Genomic DNA, 23,016 nt, shown 5'->3' on the forward strand with positions numbered 1-23,016 from the left:
TCTTCGATGAATCAATGAACAGTCTCCACTCATCTGGATCGTGAACGATGTTGAGGGCTGCCATCACACCATCGATGTTGTTGCAGGCTACAAGATCACCTTCCATGAAGAAGAATGGGACAAGATCCTTTTGACGGTCACGGAACATGGAAACCCTAACATCACCTGCCAGGAGATTCTACTGCTATAGTCTGGAGCCCAACAGCTCTGCCTTACTCTTGGGTAGTTCCAAATCCCTGACAAGGTCATTCAGTTCGCCTTGTGTTATGAGGTATGGTTCAGAGTAGGAGGATGGGAGAAAATGTGGGTCCTGTGACATTGCTGGTTCAGGACCAGAAGTTTCATCCTCTTCCTCTTCCTCGTCTGACTCAAGTGAGAATGATTCTGCTGCATCAGGAACCGTCAGTCCTTCTCCATGGGGTACTGGGCGTATAGCTGATGGAATGTTTGGATAATGCACAGTCCACTTTTTCTTCTTTGACACACCTTTCCCAACTGGAGGCACCATGCAGAAGTAATAATTGCTGGTATGATCTGTTGGCTCTCTCCAAATCATTGGCATTGCAAAAGGCATAGATTTCCTTTTCCTATTCAACCACTGGCGAAGATTTGTTGCACAAGTGTTGCAGCATATGTGTGGGGCCCACCTCTTGTCCTGATCTCCAATTTTGCAGCCAAAATAAAGGGGATAGGCTTTCTTAACCATAGTGGTTATACTGCGCTTTTGTGATGCAAAAGTCACTTCACCACAAACATAGCAGAAGTTATCTGCACTGTTCACACAAGTACGAAGCATCTCTGCTCACTTTGGCTAAACAGAAATGTGTCCCTTTGCAAAATCAAACACTGACAAATAAGAGAGCACGACACTGTATGATTTCTAGAGCTGATATAGGGCAATTTGTTCAGCAGAGTGATGTAAGCTTCGTTATGATTGCATCATCCATGACTTCTAGGAATAACATGATGCAATTCATATCATGTATGACGCAATACCAGCTTCAGATTGCATCATTCATTGTTTTGCCTAAAAAGCAAATAGTGTCCAAACCCAGTCATAGATTTATTCATAGATCCAGTCAAAGATGTATTTTAGCCATTTCTGGTTTAAATTGAGATCCCTTCCTTTTATAACTCACTTATCCTCCGCCATTCCCAAGTCAAGGGTCGTATATACTGACCCAATAGCATATCTTGAAAACTAGAGCCAGTCAACAATGGTAAGCATCATTTTCGTTCTCAGTGACCCAGAATTAGTAAAGTTTGACTACATTTATTTCAGAAGCATTTTGGCTGTAGAGCAGTGCTATCAGTGTCTCTTATTTTCAGAATAACCTTTTTTGATGAAAAGGAAAAGATTAATTTTACTCTCAGGCCTACTGTTTGTAGAGCTTTCACTTATCCTGTTCTTAACAGACAGACAGACACAAGGTAGAGGAGAGACAGGATAGAAAAAATTGATGAAATGTGGCTTTTGTTGATGTTTTTGGCATACTGGACTGCTGGTTAGTTACGAGACGATGCTTTGGCTTGGAAGTCAGCCACAGCACTTGCTGCTTGGACCCTGGTTAGTTACGATCTGGTCAGGGCTGTCATCTGGTTGGATCCATTCTCCTTAGACAGGGCAGGTTTGGATGAATGCAGAATAGATGACATCAGGATCTGATGGAAAGCGAAGAGAGTGAGAGAGGATAAGAGGAAAGAAACTGTGGGGCAGAAAATAACACAGCAAGGGAAGGGAATACAATTTTACCTGCCTTTACTGGTAATTAGTTATCCTCACTGGTGGGTTGAGAACTGGATGTCACGATAATGTGATGACTTTCAGCAGTTATAGATGAAAACAAAGTTCCTCTCAGGAAGAAAGTCCGTTAGATGAGTCGAGATGAGTTGCAGAGCTGCGGGGAAGATGATTCTTTTTTTTTTTTTTTTTTTTTTTAAAGTCTTTTTTTTTAATCCCCCAGAAGGAGTAAAAGTGGGTGGGATATTTTATCTTCATTATTTTGTCCACCAATTAAACCCATTTCTGTAAGGCCAAACTTGTCATAGTTAACTTGCTTCCCACATTTTCTCGTTTACCAACTATAATCTCACCACAGTCCTTGATTTATATTACTAGGCCATTTGTTTAGACTAATATGGTTTCTCTGTCTGATTGGTTTTTGCACCTATTACAAACTTCATCATTATAAACAGCTGGACCTGTTTTTCATGATTATTGTAACATCTTATGAATTTTCACATCCTTTTAAAATTGAGCTTAGGATAACTTAGTAGGTCCAGTAATCATCGAAGACATTAGTGTAGACAGGGGTCCTGGCCTCAGTGGTACTGATGTGCCTAACTCCCATTGATTTCAATGGAAATTAGGTGCCTAAAAACCTTTGAGGATCTGGACCCAGGTGCACAGATCCTAGCTCTTGATGCACACTTTGTTCGCTAAGGGCAGCAGTTGTTATGGTCGTCAGGAGCACTTATTTTTGGTCTTCGGACTTAACACTGTGCTAGCTAGAGGCAGAAAGTCCAGTGGCTGGAGCAAGGGACTGACCAGAAGTCAGTAGTTGTAAGTTCCACCCTGACTCACTGTGACCTTGGGATCGTCACTTTATTTTCTTATGTCCCCATTTATCTACAGAAGGAGAATAATAATGACTCCCCTTTGCAAAGCACTGTGCGATGTTCGGCTGAAAGGTGCTATATAAGAGCAAAATGTGGTGATTTTACATTGAGATTGCAGTAGTGCCCAGAGGCCAGCCAGAGCAGGGCCCCATTGTACTGGATGCTGTATGAATACAGACTAAATGGTAGTCTCTCCCTATCCCAAAGATCTTACAATCTAAAAGACAAGACATTACAGGTAATAATATGGAGATATACCTATCTCATAGAACTGGAAGGGACCCCGAAAGGTCATTGAATCCAGCCCCTTGCCTTCACTAGCAGAACCAAGTACTGATTTTTGCCCCAGATCCCTAAGTGGCCCCCTCAAGGATTGAACTCACAACCCTGGGTTTAGCAGGCCAATGCTCAAACTGGGGTGCGAGGAAGACAGTATTACAAAAAACGAATAGGCTTGTAATTCTTAGTCAATTAGGAACAACTATCACAATTCACCCCTGCCTGGCCATTAGCAGATTGCAGTTTCTGGAATGCATTGTATGGAAGAGGTGAGTTTGGAAGAAGGATTTGAATGAGGATAAGGGGGTGGCTATGTGGAGTTTGGGCACTCTATCCCATGCTGCCCCAGCAAGAGAGAAGAGTGTGAAAGTGCTAGTGGCAGGCAGGGGTGATCCGTCATGGGGAGGGAGGTGTTACTCGGTCAAGATGATCCCTGCTGGACCTCCATTACAGTTGGGGGGAATTTGGCCCATTATCCCTAGTCTACGGATAGAGACACTGATGAGGCTGGAGTAAGTGACTTGGCCAAGGTCACAGTGGGAAGTAGTGTTAGTAAGGAGTAGAGCTTCCAGACTCTCGTGTCTGGGCGCAGACCACACCTATAAGTCTCTCGTTGAGTTAGTGCCATGACTATGCTGGCCCTGGGAGTGTGTGGGGTCGCTGCTGGAGGAGGCAGGTGGACAGAGATTTGCCAGCTTGTTTGCACATTTTGTAGTGCTAGCGGCACCCTGAGCAGGACTTTCCTTGCCCTATTCCTATGCCAGGCAGAAGGGGAGGATGAGGTGGAGCCGATGGAAATATTATCACAGTGCTGACTCCCTTCCACTTTTCAGAGCTCAGGGCCAGGGCTGGACAGAGGATTTCCTGCATATGCCCACGTGGCGCCGTGCTCTTCCCTAGCCTGGGCTTTCCATGCAGTTGCCCTTGCTGTTCTGAGCAGCATGCTGACCTCAACCTTGGGCTGTCTTATCCAGAATGTGGGTGTGCAGTGGGACCTGCAGCCAGGGGAGTCACTGGTTGGGTTAATGAGCTGCTTTGCATGCCATGTGTTACCAGGGTAACTTGTGTGACAACTGGAGGAGAAAGCAGCCTGCTGCGCTGGCAGGAGGGAGGGAGAGACAGGGCCTGGGGAAGGAGTAGCTGTTTTGTCTCCATGGTAATGGTGCTGCTATTTTCAATGCAGGCGAGATTCCAATGGCATCCTCCCAGGGTGTAATTCTATCGCAGGCCAGGAGCAAGCGGCTGCGAAGGGAAACATAAACAAGTGACTGATTCCCTGCTGGGCATGGTGGTGATAGGGGGGGCTAAGACAGCTCAAAAGAGGGGTTGCAGCTTGTGCCCTGATCCTGGGATAGGAGACCCCTTTGTCAGTGGGGTAGGAGACTCTCAGCCCAAGGTGGCTGAGTTGGCTGTGAATGTGGGTGGAGTTTTGGTAACTCATGGTGATTCCTTGATGTCTTTCTGGTGACACATTTATTCTCATGCTCCTTGAAATTCTCTTTCCATGCTTCCTCCAGGGCTCTCTCCTCTTGGTTCCATTACTGCTGTTGCCCTCTCCCATATATTACTTCTTTGTTTGTTTAGTCCTTCCAGAACCCTTCCTCCCTCTCTCTGTCCCATTTCCAGACTCCCCGTTCCCACAGCCAGCTCCGTCTCTCGCCTCTTTCCTGAGCTCCATCTCTTGCCCCCTACCAGAACTGTCTGTCTCTCAGTGATCCCCACTTACTGCAGTGAGAAGAGCACAGAATGCAGAGAGAAAGCAATTATAGTCACAGCAGGCTAATCTCCCTCATACCATGCCAGCGGCCCATCCCCAGGCTGAAAGGGCTGTGCTGGCGAGCTAAGCTTCCTAGGGTACATCTGGTGCCTTGGAGGAGATGGCTGTTGGCCCTCTGGCTCAGCAAGGCACTAATGAGCATTGCTATTCCCCTGAGGCTGAGCTCTGGCTTGCACTGCTCTGAAGAGCTGCTCTCTGTTCTCCTGTCCCATCTCCTCCACCCAATCATGTTGTTCATTCAGAAAGGGAATATTTGACAGTGGATGCCCTTGGCTGCAGAGAAGCTGGGAGGAGCCGTGTCCGCAGGAAGGCCCAGCAGAGCAACTCCCACAGGAAGGGAGGGCGCAAGGGAAGGAAGGAAGGGTCTAGCAGCAGCAAGAGGAGGAGTAGGAGTGGGGCATTTATTTTTCGTTGTGACTGAAAGTCAAACCACAAGCTGGCCTCATGCAGAGCCAAAGTCTAGCCCCAGCTGGCTGCCCACTCGGTAACAGGCCTGTAGCCAGGGCTTCTTGAGCCGCTGGCTCTTTAAATGTGGACGTGGGTGCAGGGAGGCCCATGAGTGGCCTGTTTTCATGTGGCCAGTGGAGACTGTGATGGGTCCCAGGTGGAACTGAGTGGCCAGGCCATGCTGTGCTGTGCCACAGTGATGTCTGCAGTGTGATTTATTCACAGTGACATCACCTATAGGATAATGTTCCTTCCTTGTAAGTGTTACGCTCACACTGGTGAAATCGCTGCTGATGAAGGGGGCCAAATTGAAAGCCCTGCAGTTCCTTATCCGTAGAGCAAGGAGCAGCAGCAGATTCCCCACCAACCTGCCTCACTCCTGTCCCAAATGGAGGGACCTGTTCTAGGGGCATAGCCCCTTCTGCGGAGAATGTCAAGTAGGGGGCTAGTTAGTACCACATGCAGTGTGGACACCTGTCTGTTAGGAACCGGAGTGAGACTAGTTCATTTTACACAGGACAGGACGCAGCTGTCATATGGTATTTATTCCCAGCCACTAGCTGCCTGGGCTGATATGAGCCTAGAGGGCAAAGTTCAGACAGTCTTCCCTGTCTGTCTAAGTCTGGATCTGTTTTCCGTATCCCTTCTCTCTGGCTTTCTTCCCCATCCCTCACTCTGCATATCTTTCAGCTCAGACTCTGTCAGTATCTCTTGCTGGTGAACTGCTCTCCGCCTCCGTTTTCAAACTCCAGTCATTTGAAAGGGGCACTGAGATTTGTTTCTCTTGCAGTGTGATGTTTGGTTTTTGGGATAACTGTCCAGGCTGCTAGGGGTGAGGTCCCAGTCTCTGAGGTCAGTGCTCTAAAAACCTCCAGGCTATTGACTCATTGTTTGTCTCCATTTGTATCTCCTCTAGTAGCTGTCCTTGTCACCAGACCCCTGGCTGGCTTGGCTTGCCTACATACTCTGATCCAGTGCTTGGAGATCATACACAATTAGGGATGAGATATCCCACCTAATAAGCCTTCTATTGATACAGTACTATCATCCCAAATCATGTCCCAAAGAACAAGCAGGGATCCCTTCACCGTCTTTGAAATGCAGCCACCTCTGGGATGGAAGGCAACAACTATTCAACAGTTTAGGACAGGAAGTGAAAAAGGGATATTGCATCCTCTTGAAACTGCAGGGGGAATCCAGAGAGTTGTAAATTACCCATGCTGGCATTTGGTTAGAAGATGTGGTAGTGTGCGTGTGGAGAGGGAAAGCCTAATGTGTACAGTTGAGAAAACTACTGCGGGACCTTTCATGGTATATTAACCCTTTTCCTCGTTGTCTCTGCAGGAGCCAGGGCTGCGGTTTGCAGCACAATGCGCTCTTCCACCATGGATCAGTTCTGACACAGAAGGAAGAGTGCCACCTATTGAATCACCAACACAGCTTCCTGCAGCAGCCTGGGTTTTCTTGAGTGGCCCCTGCCCGATCCATCTACTGGCGAAGCTTAGCCTGGCTCTACTTAGCTTGGCTGAGGAGACAGGCCCACAGATAGAGGTACCACTGCGGGGCCCTCTCCCTTTGATAAGCATTTATACTTCCTTCATACAGTTATCTAATTCTTCTTGAAAGCTTATTTCCATTAGCTGCTGCTGTTGGTGACCTGGGTAGTCTTTGCACATCACAGTTCTCTTTGTGGGTGTGAATTATCTGTGACTGGCGAGTGACTCTTGAATTAATGAAATTAATTGCCATATATTTTTTGTGACTAATCCTTGGGCTGTAGCTCAAATTGAATGTTTTTTTTTTTTTAAATGTGATTTGTTTTGATTGGACTTGTGGGCCACAGGGTTATGTTCCTCTTCCTTAATGAGAGGGGCATAAGTCTGGGAATCCTATCACGTCTGTGAATGTGTGATTACAAATAGCTGCAAATATGTCATGCCATTTGCTTAATTTCTGCAGTCAGACAATCCTGCTGCTCCACTTGAATATTCGTGGAAAGCAAACATCAAAGGGGCGGAAGTCGCATCCAGAGAGACTTGGTTAAAAACTCCACTAGAGAGTCACAGAATCTCCCCCATCACTGTGTGTTCCCACGTGCTGCTTTCTATACTGAGAGATTTTGTGTCCATGTCCTTGGGATCCTTCCCGCATTTTCATCTGTGCTTCCTTTGTCCCTTGGATATTACACATGCTGGAAATGGAGAAGTGGAGACACCATCTCTACCCACTCAATGACCTTTCATTGTGGTAATGGTTCCTCTGAGAAGCTGGATAGCCAAGGCACCAACCCTCTCTGTTCACTTTCCCCAGGATGGGTTTGATCCCCATTTCTAGGATATGCCCTCCCTAGCCTGACTGCTGACACTGCTCTTCCCCTGCAGCTCTTTCTTCATGAGATACCACAGCCTGAGAGGAGTCAAGAGCCACTCTAGCATTTTACTCTTTGGCTTCCATAGGACAACGTTATGAAACCTTAGAGTGCAGTGGGATCTACCCACCTGCCAGCACGTTGGTGCAAGGATTCCTTCTCAGGCTATGGCTTCAAGGCCAAAAAAAGGTGGATTTTTCAGCAGGATAACTAACACCCATTAGCTACCTTATTGTCAAAGCCATGTGGAGACCAGGCACCTGTACCTTTTACTGCACTGTAGCTAGGAAAGGTGGAGTTCATACTATAGCCAATCGCATGGTTTTCTGGCCCTCATTGTAGATCACTTGTGGTTGGTGCTATGGTAACAATTCAGGCCAGTCCTGCCCAGTCTGTGGTGAATCTTGCATCAAATCCACTTGCGAGCTGGGGGTGAGAAGGCGGATTTTGAGCTCTCCTATCTACATATGGGTAAAATCTGCCCACATGTCATCTCTGCTAAGATTTTGTGGTGAGGTAGCTCATGCGCATTAGTTACCTCGCTGTGCAAATCCACCTTTTTTGGTAGTAAAGACATCGTCTGAGTGCCTGCCCTGCCTCCATTGCTGCATGGATTCACACCTCTGAGCACCATGCGCTCAGCTCATCCGTATCCCCGCATCAATTTGCATGGGCTGAGAGGCTGTGATGTATTGTCCCTGTTTGACGGCCAGCCAGTGACTGTCTGGTCTTGATTTGAATAATGGTGGGAGAAGACAGTTTAGTGCTGGATTAGTGCAGAGAGAATACCAGAAGGTTTTGCCATGTACGCCAGAGGTCACCGCAAGACTGAAGGTTCTGTCCAGGATGTGCCAGGGGAGGGAGCAGCTGGCTGAATGGCAGACACCGGGAGGGAAGGGTTGTAAAAATAAATAGCTCCCATAGGTGATGAGGTGAAAAAGACACCAATTGATAGGTGTGGGGACACTAGGCCATATGATCTCTCCAACTCCTTCTCCAAGGAGAGAGATGTGAGTGTTAAAATACTCAGGTTAAGGGGCACAGGTGTGATCTAATGGACTGAGCATGGGGCTGGGACACAGGAAATCTGGGCTCTGTTTACAGCTCTGCTATATTGGTGCAGGCAAATCCCATCACAGTTTGTGTATCTGTGGGATGGTGATGAGATGCCTTACTCACCTGAGTAAAGCACTTTGCAGTCGATGGCTGCTATCTGATTATGTCAGTATTGCAGCTATTTAAAAAGAAGGCAGCTTCTACCATTCATGGTTGCACAGAAAAGCTTGAAAAATAGGACACCTTTAAAGGCTTCAGCACCAGAAGACTGATGAAAAAGACCCAAAATACATTTTAAAAAAAAAACCCTCACGATTTTTAAGCCAGTCCCCTCATGATTTTTCCAGGCCCTGGCTCCTGATTTTGAAACACATGCAGTTGGCAATACAGTACTGTAACAATTCAGGACAGCCCTGTCCCGTGTGTGTTGTGATCCTTCCATGGAATCTGCACTTGAACTGGGGGCCAGGGGGCAGATTTGATCCTTTTGCTGATCTTTCCCATCCCCCCCTTTTCTCCTGGCCCACAAATGGAGGTGTTCCAAGCCCTTCCCAGAGAGGGACAAGGAGCCCATCTGTGGGTTTCCACACGGCTATCTCAGATGCAAATGTTTGCACAGCATCTGAATCACACCAGGAAGCAGTAGCTGGGGAGCCAGAACTGGATTCTTGACCCCACTTGGAAAGGGCAGTGGGTTTATTTCCTGGTAGGAGAATCTGAGCTGGAATTTTGTCCCCAACTGGAATGAACTCTGATTAAACCTTGAACCTGCCTCCTTTAATCCACTGCGCACAGCTGCTGGGGGGCTGAGGGGGTGGGGGAGAAGAGGACAGTGGGTGACAGTTTCTGCTGGCAGCATCAGAGTGTGACTAGGGGGGATGGGAAGAGGGTGCAAAGAGAAGCACAAAGCAGGAATCCAGATGGTGCAGACACATCCCCTGTGCCCTCGGGATAAAATGCAGGCTCCTAGGTGCTTTGGTCAGGAATGGCCAATTGGCCACTGTCTGTGCACCTGATGCAGAGCTGCTGAGCCAAAGGTTGATGGCCTGACAGTGGGAGCTGAATGCTCAGGAGTCCTTAGATAGTAGTTGACATCTGAACACACTGCCACTAGGTCACGTGTATCTTGCATTTATAACCAGCCTTGTGCTCATATGTATACAACAACCCCTTTGTGTGGCTGTCCTCTGCCGCAAGTCTTTTGGTGCCTATTCTGGCAGTAGCAGGGGTGAAGGGAGCAGAGCCCAGAAGATCCAAGTTTCAGCATCTTAGCTGTCCTCTTTTACATTAGGGATGCCTGACATCAGTAATAGCTGCAGGTGGCTTAATGGGATTGGCAATGAACTATAGAGAAGTTCAGCAGCAGCCCAGGTCAGTAGTGGGCAAAAGTCATCAATGCATCTGGGTTGTTTTATGGCCTATGGGAATGAGTTGAGAGTCTCGATCCAATTCAGTAAGCCAGGTGGCCCCTTCACTGAACAGCTGGAGTCAGGTTACACCAGCTGGAGCCCTGGCTTCTCAGCAGGGAGATCAATTCTGCCTGGTCTTGAGGAGTGAAAGATCTTCTAAGGCTTAAAGGTGGTTCCTGTAGGTTTGGGTTGAGTAATGATAGTGAAGCTTGCAGGGCTGCTGCCCATGTTTTGTCTGTTTTGTGGCTAAAGAGAGGACTGAGATCTCCAGGTCTGTCAAGCCAGCAATAATAAGATGTCCCGTGCCTTCATGGGTGACCAGGACTACCTGAATCTCTCTTCACGACCCTGCCCCATGTCAAGCTTTGCTGGCCTCTCTCTTACCCCAGCTTCTCATTAGAAGCTGTTGGACCTGTGGATTACTTCTGCAATCCTTGGGTACTTCCCCAGTAGGGGGCTAGGGGAGTTGAGCTTTAGATGGCATGAGCTTAGGGGATAGATCTAGTTGTCTTGGTGAATGCTGCTGCCAATTGGTTTGGTCCTCCTGCCATCTACCAGGTTCTGTTTCTGGGATTGAACAGTGCATATTCCTCCACAGCTTCCTACTGGCATTGATGTTCCAGATCTGAGATTGCATCTTTCCAGCACACAAGCCTAGTAATTTTTAAGGCACATGCTGCTGCCCCCTGCAGGATCTCTCCTAAAATAGACACTATATCTCATCTAGCCAAGCAGAGGAGGAAGCCACACAGCAATCTTGGAAAGGTGCTGACAATTAAAGGGGTAAGGTGGTGGGACTGGAAGGGGGAAACCTATCAGGCAGATGTAAGCATGCCTAAATAAAACTTGCACAAGTTGGTTCAAATGCTCCCCTTCTTGCGGCTGGCTTGATTGGCAAGTCAGGTAACAACAGAATATTAACCTCAGCCTGAGCTTTCCCAAGCTTACATACATAGGGTATCCTGCAAGATCACCTTGTTTCTGCCCCTAGTTCTTAGCAGAACTTAATAGTTCTTGGCAATACGTCTTGGCAGAACTTAATAGTTTTTTGCAGGCTTCTTATCTTTGCTAGCAGGGTGGGCCACCAGAAGAGCCTTTCTGGGTCATAAATCGTGCTACAGTCACGATCTTGGCTTTACGTCCTATCTGAAAAGTGGGAACGAAGGTGCTAAGTTCAGGAAGGTGAGAGGCAAATGGGGAGGATGGGAGGAGCGGGCATGAGCCCTATGAGTGGCTGGCATGTTTTTGTTAAAGGCCCATGAGGTATTAGCAGCAATTCCCTGACAGAGCAAAGAAGAGGTTATTATGGTTACATGTTTCTGTGTTGCCTATGTTTCCTTTGCCTGCATTTGTGGTCAGATTCTCATGTCCTGGTTCCTAAGGCTGCTTACAAGGCAGGGAGTCAAGAAAGTGGCAGGACTGATAGCAGCAGCTGCTGAGGACACTACCTGGGAACTGCCCGTGGCTCCTCCAAATCTAGATAGTGAGCGCAGAAGCACACAGGACCAGGATGTGGGTACTGAGCTAGGCTGGTGCTTTCCCACCAGCACTAACCTCAGAGTTGGTCACCAGGGCTGTCGGCTGAGAAATCCCCCATACTTGGCCCGAGCTGGAGGATTGCTTTCATTTCCCCTGGACTTTCTTCATGGGAGGTTAGAAAGCTGGGGAATTTTGGTGGCCCTAAATTCATGCTCAAACCTTCCCCAGAGTGTCTGAATGTCTGCGTGATGGGGCTCTAGTGGAGGGAGAGGGGACAGAATCTGCTTTTCTTGGTGGAAGGGTGGAGTATCCTCAAAGGTCTGAAGGAGAATCCCCTTTAGTCACAAGGAATTCCATCTGGGGTCCCTGCCAGAGGACACCTGTCTGCACTTTGCAATTAAGTCACAATTTATTGTCTGAGGGTATTGAACTGAGCACATATCCTGCACCAGCTCACCCAGCCTTAGGGGGCACCTGCAAGGAATGCAGGAAAGAGAAAGCAGAACTGCCAGGAATAGGTCATAGAATCATAGAATATCAGGGTTAGAAGTGGCTGCCCCCCTGGGCTCTCTTCCCTCCGTCACTCATTCTTAAGGAACTGAATTGGGATACTTACACCAGCTCCTAGTCCGGCTCCCTAGCCTAACTTCAGCTTCAGGGTTGCTCAGTGGAGTTCAGCTGCAGGGGGAAGTACAGCAGCATGACTTTGAAAGGGAAGCTGCCACTTCCTCCTGCAGCTCGCTGGCTCTACAGCCTGTTGTCATTTCTATTTCATAATCTGACCCCCTCTGACCTTGCTCCTGTCCCCTCTGCTGGCTGCATGCTGATACCTGTCTGTAAAGGGCTGATATCCTAAAATAGCAGCCTGGATGGACCAACTAGAGATGGGCTGTGCTTTGGGTCTTACAAAACCAAAATCAGGAGTGGTTAAAGATCCATCATAGTGAGAACACTGCAGTGAGGGAGGAGGCCGTTGGTTTAAAGGTTCTGCTTCCAGCAGTCGCTCGTTACACCTGGGAGTCAATAGATACCCAAACAAATGCACTTAAATTTGCCTAGGTGCTGCTGTAATATAAATAACAGAGCCGGCTGGCACAAGCAGGTGCAACCCCACTGGCTTCACGTGTGGCTGTTAACCTGGCCCTGAGGACTTTACCACCAAAGCCCCTCTCAGAATGATTTGGATCTCTTTTTAAACTCTGAAAAGAATGTAAATGAAAAGCAATGTAAAGGGGCTAGTCAATTAGTCCCCCTAGAAAATCAGTAAATAGAGACTCAAAACCCCACTAGCTCACTTGGTAGCAGCTGTCGCTCAAGAAAATGCTACTTTGCGTGGGGAGGGAGCTGCACAAATGATTTATACCACTAGGAGAACATGCTTCTGTATTGATTATGAAGCACGAAGGATGGTCTAGTGCAGGCCTGCACAACTCGTAAAGCAGCAAGGGCCATATTACTCCAAAGAAAACAGGTGAGGGCCAAAACCCCCCAGGCGCCGCCAACCCCACCCCAGCACCACACAACCCCCCCCCCCGCCCCCCCCCCCCCCCCCAAGGAAACCCCCCCCCCACGGGCGGAGCCCCCCCCCCCCCCCCCTCAGCGCCACCTGCCTCGTGGAAACAAACCCTTCTTCCCCAGCGCCGCCCCACCGAAACAGCAGTATTGAACTGCGGTAATTTGTTATAGCGGGCCCTTAAGCTAGTATACTTAAGGTAAAAGAAAAATGTATTTTTGCTAGAAGTAGAATAAGATCTTCCCCCAACTTTGTAATCAATTGCCCTGTTGAATGAAGGAGGTGTGAATGAGGAAGGTGTGGAAGGCAGGCACCTCCAGACAGCTGCAACCCTTGGAGAGGGCAGGGCCAGCTCTAGGATTTTTGCCTCCCCAAGCAAAAAAAATTTTTGGCTGCCCCCCCTTTTTTTCGTGCCCCTCTGGCCCCGCCCTAACTCCACCCCTTCCGAACCCCTTCCCCAAATCCCCAGCCCCGCCTCCTCCCCCGGCGTGCTGTATTCCCCTCCCATTGCTTCCTGCAGGCCCCCCGCGACCTCCCGCCCTAGCTCACCTCTGCTCTGCCTGCTCCCCCGGGCGTGCTGCCGCTCTGCTTCTCCCCCTTCCCTCTCAGGCGAGGGAGGGCGGAGAAGCAGAGCAGCAGCGCGTTCAGGGGAGCAGGCGAAGCAGAGGTGAGCTAGGGTGGCAGGGCCCAGGAAGTAACGGGGGAGGGGGTAGAGGAACCGCTCCCCACTCCAGCTCACCTCTGCTCCACCACCACCGCCGCCTCCAAGTACCCGCCGCTCGACTTCTCCTCCCTTCCAGCCTTGCTGCGCAAAATAGCAGTTTTGCGTGCGGCAAGCCTGGGGGGGGGGGAGAAACGGCGCGGCAGCGCGTTCAGGGGAGCAGGCGGAGCGGAGGTGAGCTAGGGTGGGGTTGCACAGGAAGTAACGGGGGGGTAGAGGAACCACTCCCCGCTCCAGCTTATCTCCGCTGCCTCCCCCGAGTGCCCCGCCGCTCGGCTTCTCCTCCCTCCTAGCCTTGCTGTGCGAAACAGCGGTTTCATGTGTGGCAAGCCTGAGAGGGAGGGGGGAGAAGCGGAGCGGCAGTGGCGCGCTCATGGGAGCAGGTGGAGGCGGAGTGGAGGCGAGCTGGGGTGGCAAACTGGGGCGGCGGCACTTTTCCCCCATGCCCCGGAGTCGGCGCCTATGATGGCCGGCACCAGAATGCTGCCCCTAGAAATGTGCCGCCCCAAGCACCTGCTTGTTTTGCTGGTGCCTGGAGCCGGCCCTTGGAGAGGGGATGGGAGCCAGACCAGATCAGTAGAACAGGTCAGCCACCGATTCGCCGCTCGCCTCCTCAGTCCCCCTCCCCCGGCTCGCCTACTCACCCCCCGCCACTGCCCGCTCGCCTCCTCAGCCCCCCCTCCACCCTCCCTAGCTCGCCTCCTCAGCCCCCCCTCCCTCATCCACCGCTTGCCTACTCACCCCCCCCGTGGGCCACACAGTGAGCCCACCTACTCAACCCCCGCGGGCCGTACAGTGAGCCCACACGGGTCTCATGTGGCCCCTGGGCCGCATGTTGTGCAGGCTTGGTCTAGTGGTTAGGGCACTACACTGGGACTCAGAAGATGTTGGTGCAATTCCTGGTTCCACCACAGCTTCTCTGTGTGACCGTGGGCAGGTCACTTTGTTGTCTGTGCCTCAATCTTTAATTGTAAAATGGGGATACCAGCACCTCCCAAGTGTGCTGAGAGACTAAATACGTGATGCTCAGATACTACAGTGATGGAGGCCAGATAAGATTGTAGGAGGTAAGCTTGTATGCTTCTTTTTGAGCCTTGGAGGGTGTTGTGCATGAGCTTCTTATCCATGATGCATTTGCATCCTTCTCTGGGCCAGTTCTGTGCTTGAGCATCAGGTTTTACGCAAGCTTCCTTCTGGAAAGTTGACACTGAGTGTGTCTCGCAGGGAAATCCAGCCGCTAGGAAAGTTTTCTCTCTCTGCGTGATGTGGTAACCAACAACACAGCTTCTTTTAATTTCCAGGCCTTGCATATCAAGGAAAACAGTCCCACCCTTGATCAGCGGCACCGGAAACAGCATGATCTTTACAGAACCAGCAGCAGCAACCTATTTTGTTTGGGCTGTGCCGATGCATCTTGGTGACATCCACTCAGCTATCGAAGTAGCAATACCAGCACCTGAGAGTAGAGCAAGCTGACTGAGCAGTTAAATTGCCCTGGACAGTAGCTTTTGGTTCTTATTAACTGTTGGGAGTGGAACCTACTTCCGATCTGAATGGTTTTCATCCCCAAACTCATTACCACGCTGACCCCTTCTGGGAAAAACAGGGAAGGCCGCTTGTTGCTGCAGGCTCATCATGTGCCTGAGAATGTCCTCTGAGCCATTCCAGACTCCAGCTGGTGTGTCAGCTGCACACAGAGGGGCTGGAAGTCAGGCTAGATTTCCTGAGGCCATTGGGGCGTAGGTCACCCTGAAATTACCCTGCAGATGCTTCAAAAACAAACCATTTATGGTAATACTATTGAAGCACTGCGATAGCAGGAAACCCTTAACTTAAATGCTGCAGATGAGAGAGTGACAATAGTATACCGTTATTTATCCCTTCCAAAAGCCTAAGCATTGGACTGGCGAGTAGGAAGGGCTGCTGCAGTATCCCAAATTAATAACAGATTTCACACAGTGTGTAGTTAATGTGGGACTTGCTGCCATTGGCAGTTGTTGAGGCAAATAGTATTGTTTTTTGAGAAGAACAGGTATTAAGAATAGCACCTAGTGTTACCAGGGAAGATAATCTAAAGGCTAACAATCCACATGCTTCAGGGCATAAACTAATCTCAGCAGCTGGGGTCAGGAGGAAACTTCCCCTCTTTGGTATAGTACCTCATAACTAGCCAGGTAGGTTGTGGGTGTCCTGTCCCTGTGCATAAGGACTTGGTTACTGGCTGAGGCAGGATGCTGGATTAGGTGGATACTGGTCCATTTCATTGTTTGCAGGGACTAGCCCATTGATTTTTTTTTTTTTCCCCTGAGTTTCTCAGACTTTTTCTTTGAGATTTTCTATGCTATGTCCTTGGGTGAATTAGTTGCTTTTTAGCTTTTTCTACCCACTCCTAAGCACCATGCTGTGCTTGTGGGGCCCCTTCTGCTGCTGCTTACCCACTAAACCTTAAATTCAAAGAGATGCACAGCAGGTATATGAGATACTTGGTGTTGTAGCCAAAAGCACATGGAAATTTTATCTCCAATAACAGACTTTTGTTTTCTTGTACAGCAAAGACCTCTAGTGGACATCTGAAGCGGCACACCAGATAAAAAGCCATCTGGAATACACAAGGACCGCTTTCTTAGAAGAGGTGGGAGGCAGGAGTACCACGTCAGAACATTCCTTGTTGGCTTACACGAGGTTATTTATAGAGCTTTCCCCATTCCACACCCCTGCTGCCAAAAGTGCCAAGAACGTACATAGACAATGCAAGACAGGAACAGATCACTTGGGAAAGAATCAGTCCTTGTTCAGGATACTCTTGTATATTTGTCGCATCCTGCATATGCAATCTTTGTATCTTCTGCTGGTGTGGGCAGAGCAGGTAATTTCTTGGTGCTTAGTGGTTAGGCTATGGATGACGGTCTCATTTTCTAAATGAGCCAATAGGCTTGGTTCTCCCTCTGACCCCTTACATTGGTTGTGTGCACTGGGGCCCTAGAAATCTGAAGAACCTGGAACTGGGAGTCTTTGTGTATTACGAAACAGTAACAGTTTTGTGCCAATTAAGGTCACTCGTCACTTTCCGGTGGCTGAACCCTCAATGCACACCTTAGAAAACCCTGCTGATTGAGACGGAGCCCTAAGGATCCCAGCCTCTGTCAGTGTGTGCCTCTCTGGAGCCAGGCCCACCTGCCAGCCAGCTATATCAGCCTACTGTCCTACCTAACACTGTGTATGTTGAGATGCCCCTGCTCAGAGCGGGTCCACATCAGTTCCAAATCCCTGCACAGGCCACTACTTGTAACAATGACCCTGGCTGGATCAGCAATGGGAACTAAAGCTGCCAGCTATGACTCTAAAATAATTCATCTTTACTACTTCCACAAGAGGAGCACAGCTGCTAGGACAGACAGTAGCAGCCACACAAACTTTGTTATACAGTCTGGCCACTAGAGGGGGACAAAGAGCCCACAGGCTTAATATTGGTTACATTTAAAAATCCCACTAATGTTAAAAATGGATTGAATGTGTGCAAAATGGGATACCCTCCTCCTCTCTTCCCCCCCCCCTTCCCCCGAGTTTTATAATTCAGATAAATCCCAGCCAGTTTTCACTGTGATATTCTTTGGCACTTACCATTAATAAAGGCATCTCCCTGCTAAACTGCTACCCCAGCCACTTTAGATGCCAAGGTGTTAATAACTATACACTAATGACATTGATTCCCCCTCTGCCTCCCTGAGCTCAAACACAGCTGGCCTGTTTTCAGTCAGAAAAAAATCACTTTCAGGCAGAGGTCAGACCTGGCTAATTTCACCCTGACAGGTGAAACTTTGAGCTATTTATGAACACCTGAAAGCAGGGATAGTTTGGAGTTGCTTCAGTCACCTTAACTGCAGCTGGAGTAGTAGTCAGAACTGCAAGCTATAGCTAAAGGGGGGGCTCCAAGAGTTGAACTAATAGAGTTGCCCTTTTAGCTCATTGGGTAGGGGACTGAGTACATGGAAGAATGGATGGCGCACAGAAAGCTAGCGAGGTTCTCCTGTTTACCTCCTTGTCGGGAGTATGTTCTGCCGTGGGGAGGATCATCCTTTTGTGCAGAACAATGCTCTGTACCAGTAACCTAGTAAAGCACATCCGTGGCAGCTAACAGCCAGCAGCGTAGTCGAGACGGAAGTGCTGCAAGGCATTTGGTAGCAGTGTGTACTGATCCCTGAGCCAGGGAAATTCTCAGGACAGGCAGTGTTTGTTACTGAGGCTTATGCTACACTGTACCACTGATAGAAACGCTGGTGTTCCTCTCCCACTATGGAGCTATGGCACAGGTGTTTCCCCTAGAAAATGTGGTGTGTTCGCTTTTGCCCAGGAGTCCTTTGTCCCAGTAGCTCATGGTTAGCCAGCTAGGCAGGGGACCAGGTGGTAGAAAAGAGCCCTTGTGAGCCTCCCCTGGTTCCTCCAGGTCTGTTTTATCTTTGTGGGGCATGGCTGAAACTTTTGCTGAGCGTGGAGCTGGGTTAGAGCAATATCCCTCCCCTAGAAACCACAGTCTAGATCTGGCTGTGCTCCTCATGCCACTGAGGGTATGTCTACACTGCAATCAGGAGGGGTGATTGCAACTCTTGTAGGGTTAGCCACATGAGCTTTGATGGAGCTAGATCAAAGCTAGCTCGAGTTACAGTAGCAGTGTAGCCACGGCATGGGGGGTGGCATGGGTGAGCCACTTGCATATGTACTCAAGGTCCAGGGGGAGGTAGTACTTGAGAGCTAGCCCGTGCCACTAGATCCAAGCTAGCTCTGGTTTGTCTCTGTGAGCTGCCATCTCACCTCCTGATTGCAGCATAGACAAACACCCTTAGAGAGAGGGCTCCAGGAGACCCCATGGGGAAGGGAAAGGGGAGAGAGGACCCTTCTACCCCTTACATTCATCCACAATACAAGGCAAGAGTGAAAGACAATAACATTGAAAAGCAGCAAGTATAAAACAGATTCCAGGACAAATGTCATAAAGATAGAGTTGCAGGTGGCACCTAAATATCAATTAAACTACAATGTTGTTAGAATGTTGGAGTTATAAAAATAGTGAAAGCTGGGGAAAAATTAATTAATTCATAGACAACTTTAACCCCAGCATCTACTGGTATTAGAGTAATACCTACTAACAGTGCTTTTCATCTGTGGATTTTAAAGCATTTTAGAGGGACAGAAGGATGAAGAGCACAGCAATGATTTGCCCAAAGATACCAGGCAAAGCTGGGACTGGAACCATGGATGTCTGGATCCCAAGCTGGTGTACTAGCCACTGAGCTATGCTGTTGCAGGCAGAAAGAGGTGATTCTCAGCAGGAATGTATAACTGCCAAGGTCTGTTCTAATCTTTATATAGTGAAACAAATACAGGACCACCAAGGACTGTCACACTTGTCACGGTGGTGCACGTGTTTGTGAAATAGTGACAGCCTATCTCAAATAGAAGCAGTGGCACCTTCCTCTGTGACTGCCTGGTTCTTCTTCTTTGAGAGCATGCTCATGTCCATTCCATATTAGGTGAGCATGGTGTGGAATAAGGGGCGCTGCTAGCTCACTTCACCCGCAATTCCTTCTTGCCGCCAGTGATGGTGCTGGAATGTCTGCTTCTTCAGCTAGCATTGATTCTTTCTCTGTTCTTGCGAAATTTGAAATCCTGTAAAATAGTTATACATAGTAGTTTTCTTAGTTAACCTTAGTAGTAGTTCTCAAACTCTCTGTTAGTCCCGAATGGGACCCAGCCGGGGGTTGGGGCATGCCCCGGTCCCCAGGCTTTAAGCCCTGTGATCGCTGCAAACGGCCTATGCCCGTCAGCGGTCCCCATACCAGCTGTCTAAGGTGCTTAGGTGAAGGGTGCATAAGTGACAAGTGCCGTATCTACAAGTCCTTCAAACCCAGGACGAAGAAGGAGCGCAATATCCATCTATAAGCACTTCTAATGAAGTCAGCACTCACTCCGGCACCAGAGCAGCGGTCTGACTCCACATTGAGCACTGTGGCCTCCATGTGCAGTGCTCCCCTGACGCCATCCGCAAGCTGGCACCGGTCTCCCTCCATGGTTCCGGTCAGGAAGCTGAAAAGACTGTAAGGGGAAGATCTCCTACCTCCCGCAAGGGAAAGGAGAGAGCAGTGGGCGAGCCAAGACTTGTTTCAGGCAGCTCAACATCCCCCTTGGGAAGCTGGGCTCCAGCTCAAGTTGAGTGGTACAGCCCATCTCATGCCTTGCCTGTGACTCCAGATAGTGGTGCAGGCCGTGGCCAGCTTTAGATGCCATCGATGTCTGAAGCCCTTCAAGCAGCGTAGGAGATCCTGACGCTCCCAGTGCCGCCCTCACTGGCTCCTGCAGTACCCCGCTCTCAGGGAAAATCTGTGTTGGGACTTATGCGTGTGTCCCCACCTCAGCAGCACCGTTCCCCATCGAGAGGGACATCCCGCCAGCATTCGCCCGCTCACAGCCGTTACGCCTCAGGATGGGAGAGACAGGCTCAGCGGAGCCCTCTTCAGTCCCCGCACCGGGGGCACCGATCGAGGGACTCGAGGCGTACCTCGCTGGTAGATTGGCGCACACCCTCTGAGACCAACCCCAACCATCTTCAAGGGCCTGGTACCGATCCTGGGACCAATCGGGCACCAGAACCGCTGATTGCCGGGTCGTCATGGCCCGTCTCCAAAAGAAAGGTTGCCCTATTCAGGATGATCCTCCCAGCAACTGGCTCATAGTAGCCCCCGGTCTCGTTCAGCGTCCCCGTACCAGTCAAGTAGCATGAGGTGAGGAGCGCCGGGTATCCGATGCAGATCTGCCGAATGCTGTCGGTCCCCGAGAGCCTGTCCAAGACAGTCTTGTTCAGACAGGTCGGCTTTGGGACACAGCGACTGGCACTGGTCGGCAAGAGCCATCGCTCAGTCTGATCCTAGTGTCCGGGACCGACCGCTCTGCTGGTAACTCCCGCTAGGAGTGAGGTTCCCTGACTGCGGGACAAGCCCGAGTACCGACAGTGCCAACTACATTATCAGCACTGAAACCTGTCCCATGGCCCCAGATGCAGTGGCCAGCGCCATGGTAACCGTGGAACCCTTGAGGGTTCACCCAGCCTTCCCAGGCTGCCCGATTGGTGTCAGGAGCCTCAGAGAGGCCAGCGGCCTCGGTATCCCGTCCCCCTCCGGTGCTGGAGACTTTGGGGGGTAAGACCCTTCAGGTCCAGGAGGACCCAGAGAAGCAAGCTGCTGGACCACCAATTGATGTGGAGGTTCCCGCAGCACCGGCATCATCCTCGTTGTCGCCAGACGAGGCTATCACGGGGTCTCCTCACCCAGTTCCTCAGGATGATGCCAAGGCGCATCAGGAACTTTTGAAGAGAGTCGCCTCCAACCTGGGGCTTCAGCCAGAGGAATTGGAAGAGCTTTCGGACTTTCTGTTTGACGTCCTCTGCTCCTTAGCCCCTGCCAGGGTGGCTCAACCCCTTCATGAAGGGTTTCTAAGATCACTAATGCCCTGTGGCAGACTCCCTCTTCCTGGCCCCTATCTCTAAAAGGGCCAAATGCAAGTACAAATGCAAAGGGCATGAATACTTATATTCCCACCCAGCCCCCAATTCCCTTGTGGTTGAGGCAGTTAACCACAAGGGGTGGCAGGGACAACCCGAGGCCATCCCCAAAAATAAAGACTCGAGGAGGCTGAATCTTTTTGGACGTAAGGTTTATTCATCTTCCATCCTTCAGCTGAGAGTTGCCAACCACCAAGCCCTCCTTGGCCGATATGACTTCAACATGTGGCAAGCCATGGCCAAGTTCGAAGGGTCGCTCCCCGAGGGTTCCAAAAAGGAGTTCCAAGTGATCCTCGATGAGGGCAGGACCGTGGCCAGGGCGGCTCTGCAGGTGGCGTCAGACACTGCGGACGCTACTGCCCGCACCACGGCTTCCACCATATCCATGCAGCGAGCCTCTTGGCTACTCCACTCTGGGTTGTCCATCGAGGCTCAGCAGTCAATGCAGGACCTGCCTTTCAATGGCCAGGCCCTATCTGCGGAGCAAACAGACAGCAAATTCCATGGCCTCAGGGATGTCTGCAGCACCCTGTGACAGGTTGGATCACAGAAAACCCCTTGGGAGCTGCCAACTGATGTGCTGAAACTACCCCTGAGCATGTTTCCCCTGGCAGCTTGGGACTTCAGCGCCCTGCCTGGTTTGAGCCAGATACGCTAGCCTGCTGCAAACCCAGACCCAGATCTGAACCACGTCCTCTAAAAGCTGCAGGCTTAACTGAAAACAGCTTAAGAAGCGTTCCTGTCTCTAACACTCAGATGCCCAGCTCCCAATGGGGGTCCAAACCCCAAATAAACCTATTTTACCCTGTATAAAGCTTATACAGGGTAAACTCATAAATTGTTCACCCTCTATAACACTGATAGAGAGATATGCGCAGCTGTTTGCCCCCCTAGGTATTAATACATACTTTGGGTTAATTAATAAGTAAAAAGTGATTTTATTAAATACAAAAAGTAGTATTTAAGAGGTTCCAAGTGATAACTGACAGAACAAAGTGAATTACCAAGAAAAATAAAATGAAACACGCAAGTATAAACCTGATACGCTAAGAAGCTGAATACAGATAAAATCTCACCCTCAGAGATATTTCAATAATCTTATATCACAGACTGGATGCCTTCCAGTCTGAGCACAATCCTTTCCCCTGGTACAGCTCTTGTTCCAGCTCAGGTGGTAGCTAGGGGATTTCTCGTGATTGCAATCCCCTTTGTTCTCTTCCACGCCCTTATATAGCTTTGCACAAGGCGGGAATCCTTTGTTCCTCTCTGGCTAATTCTAAATGGAAAAGCACCAGGTTAAAGATGGTTCCAGTTCAGATGACACGATCACATGTCCTGGGAGACCCCAAGCTTCATTCCTCCCAGCCTGACTCACAGGAAGGCCTGCAAGCAAACAGAGCCATCCACAGTCAACTGTCCTAGTTGATGGGAGCTATCAAGATTCCAAACCACCATTAATGGCCCACGCTTTGCATAACGACAATAGGCCCTCAGAGTTATATTTCATATTTCTAGTTTCAGATACAAGAATGATACATACATACAAATAGGATGATCACACTCAGTAGATTATAAGCTTTGTAATGATACCATACAAGAGACCTTTTGAATGAAGCATATTCCAGTTATATTATATTCACACTCATTAGCATATTTTCATAAAATCATATAGAGTGCAACATCACACACCCTAAAAACCCTGGGTCTCTATGTCCCAGCCCCGGCATGTAAGCAATTTAAACCGCAGCAGCTGCAGGGTGAGGGGAGTCAGCCTCGGCAGGACCAGCCCTATAAAC

The 23,016-nt window shown here is 49.5% G+C and overlaps 1 long non-coding RNA gene across 1 annotated transcript in view; it reads left to right on the forward strand.

Annotated features, from left to right (window-relative positions):
- Window positions 1-21,823, forward strand: part of LOC117881983 — a 59,328-nt gene extending 37,505 nt beyond the window's left edge. Inside the window, exons 3-4 of the long non-coding RNA XR_004646909.1 lie at window positions 6,467-6,673; window positions 16,219-21,823. This is a non-coding gene — a long non-coding RNA (uncharacterized LOC117881983). The remainder of the gene's footprint in view (window positions 1-6,466; window positions 6,674-16,218) is intronic.
- Window positions 21,824-23,016: the final 1,193 nt, after the last annotated feature.

The sequence above is a fragment of the Trachemys scripta genome, chromosome 8, assembly GCF_013100865.1.
Source record: "Trachemys scripta elegans isolate TJP31775 chromosome 8, CAS_Tse_1.0, whole genome shotgun sequence".
In the NCBI taxonomy this organism is placed as follows: domain Eukaryota; kingdom Metazoa; phylum Chordata; order Testudines; family Emydidae; genus Trachemys; species Trachemys scripta.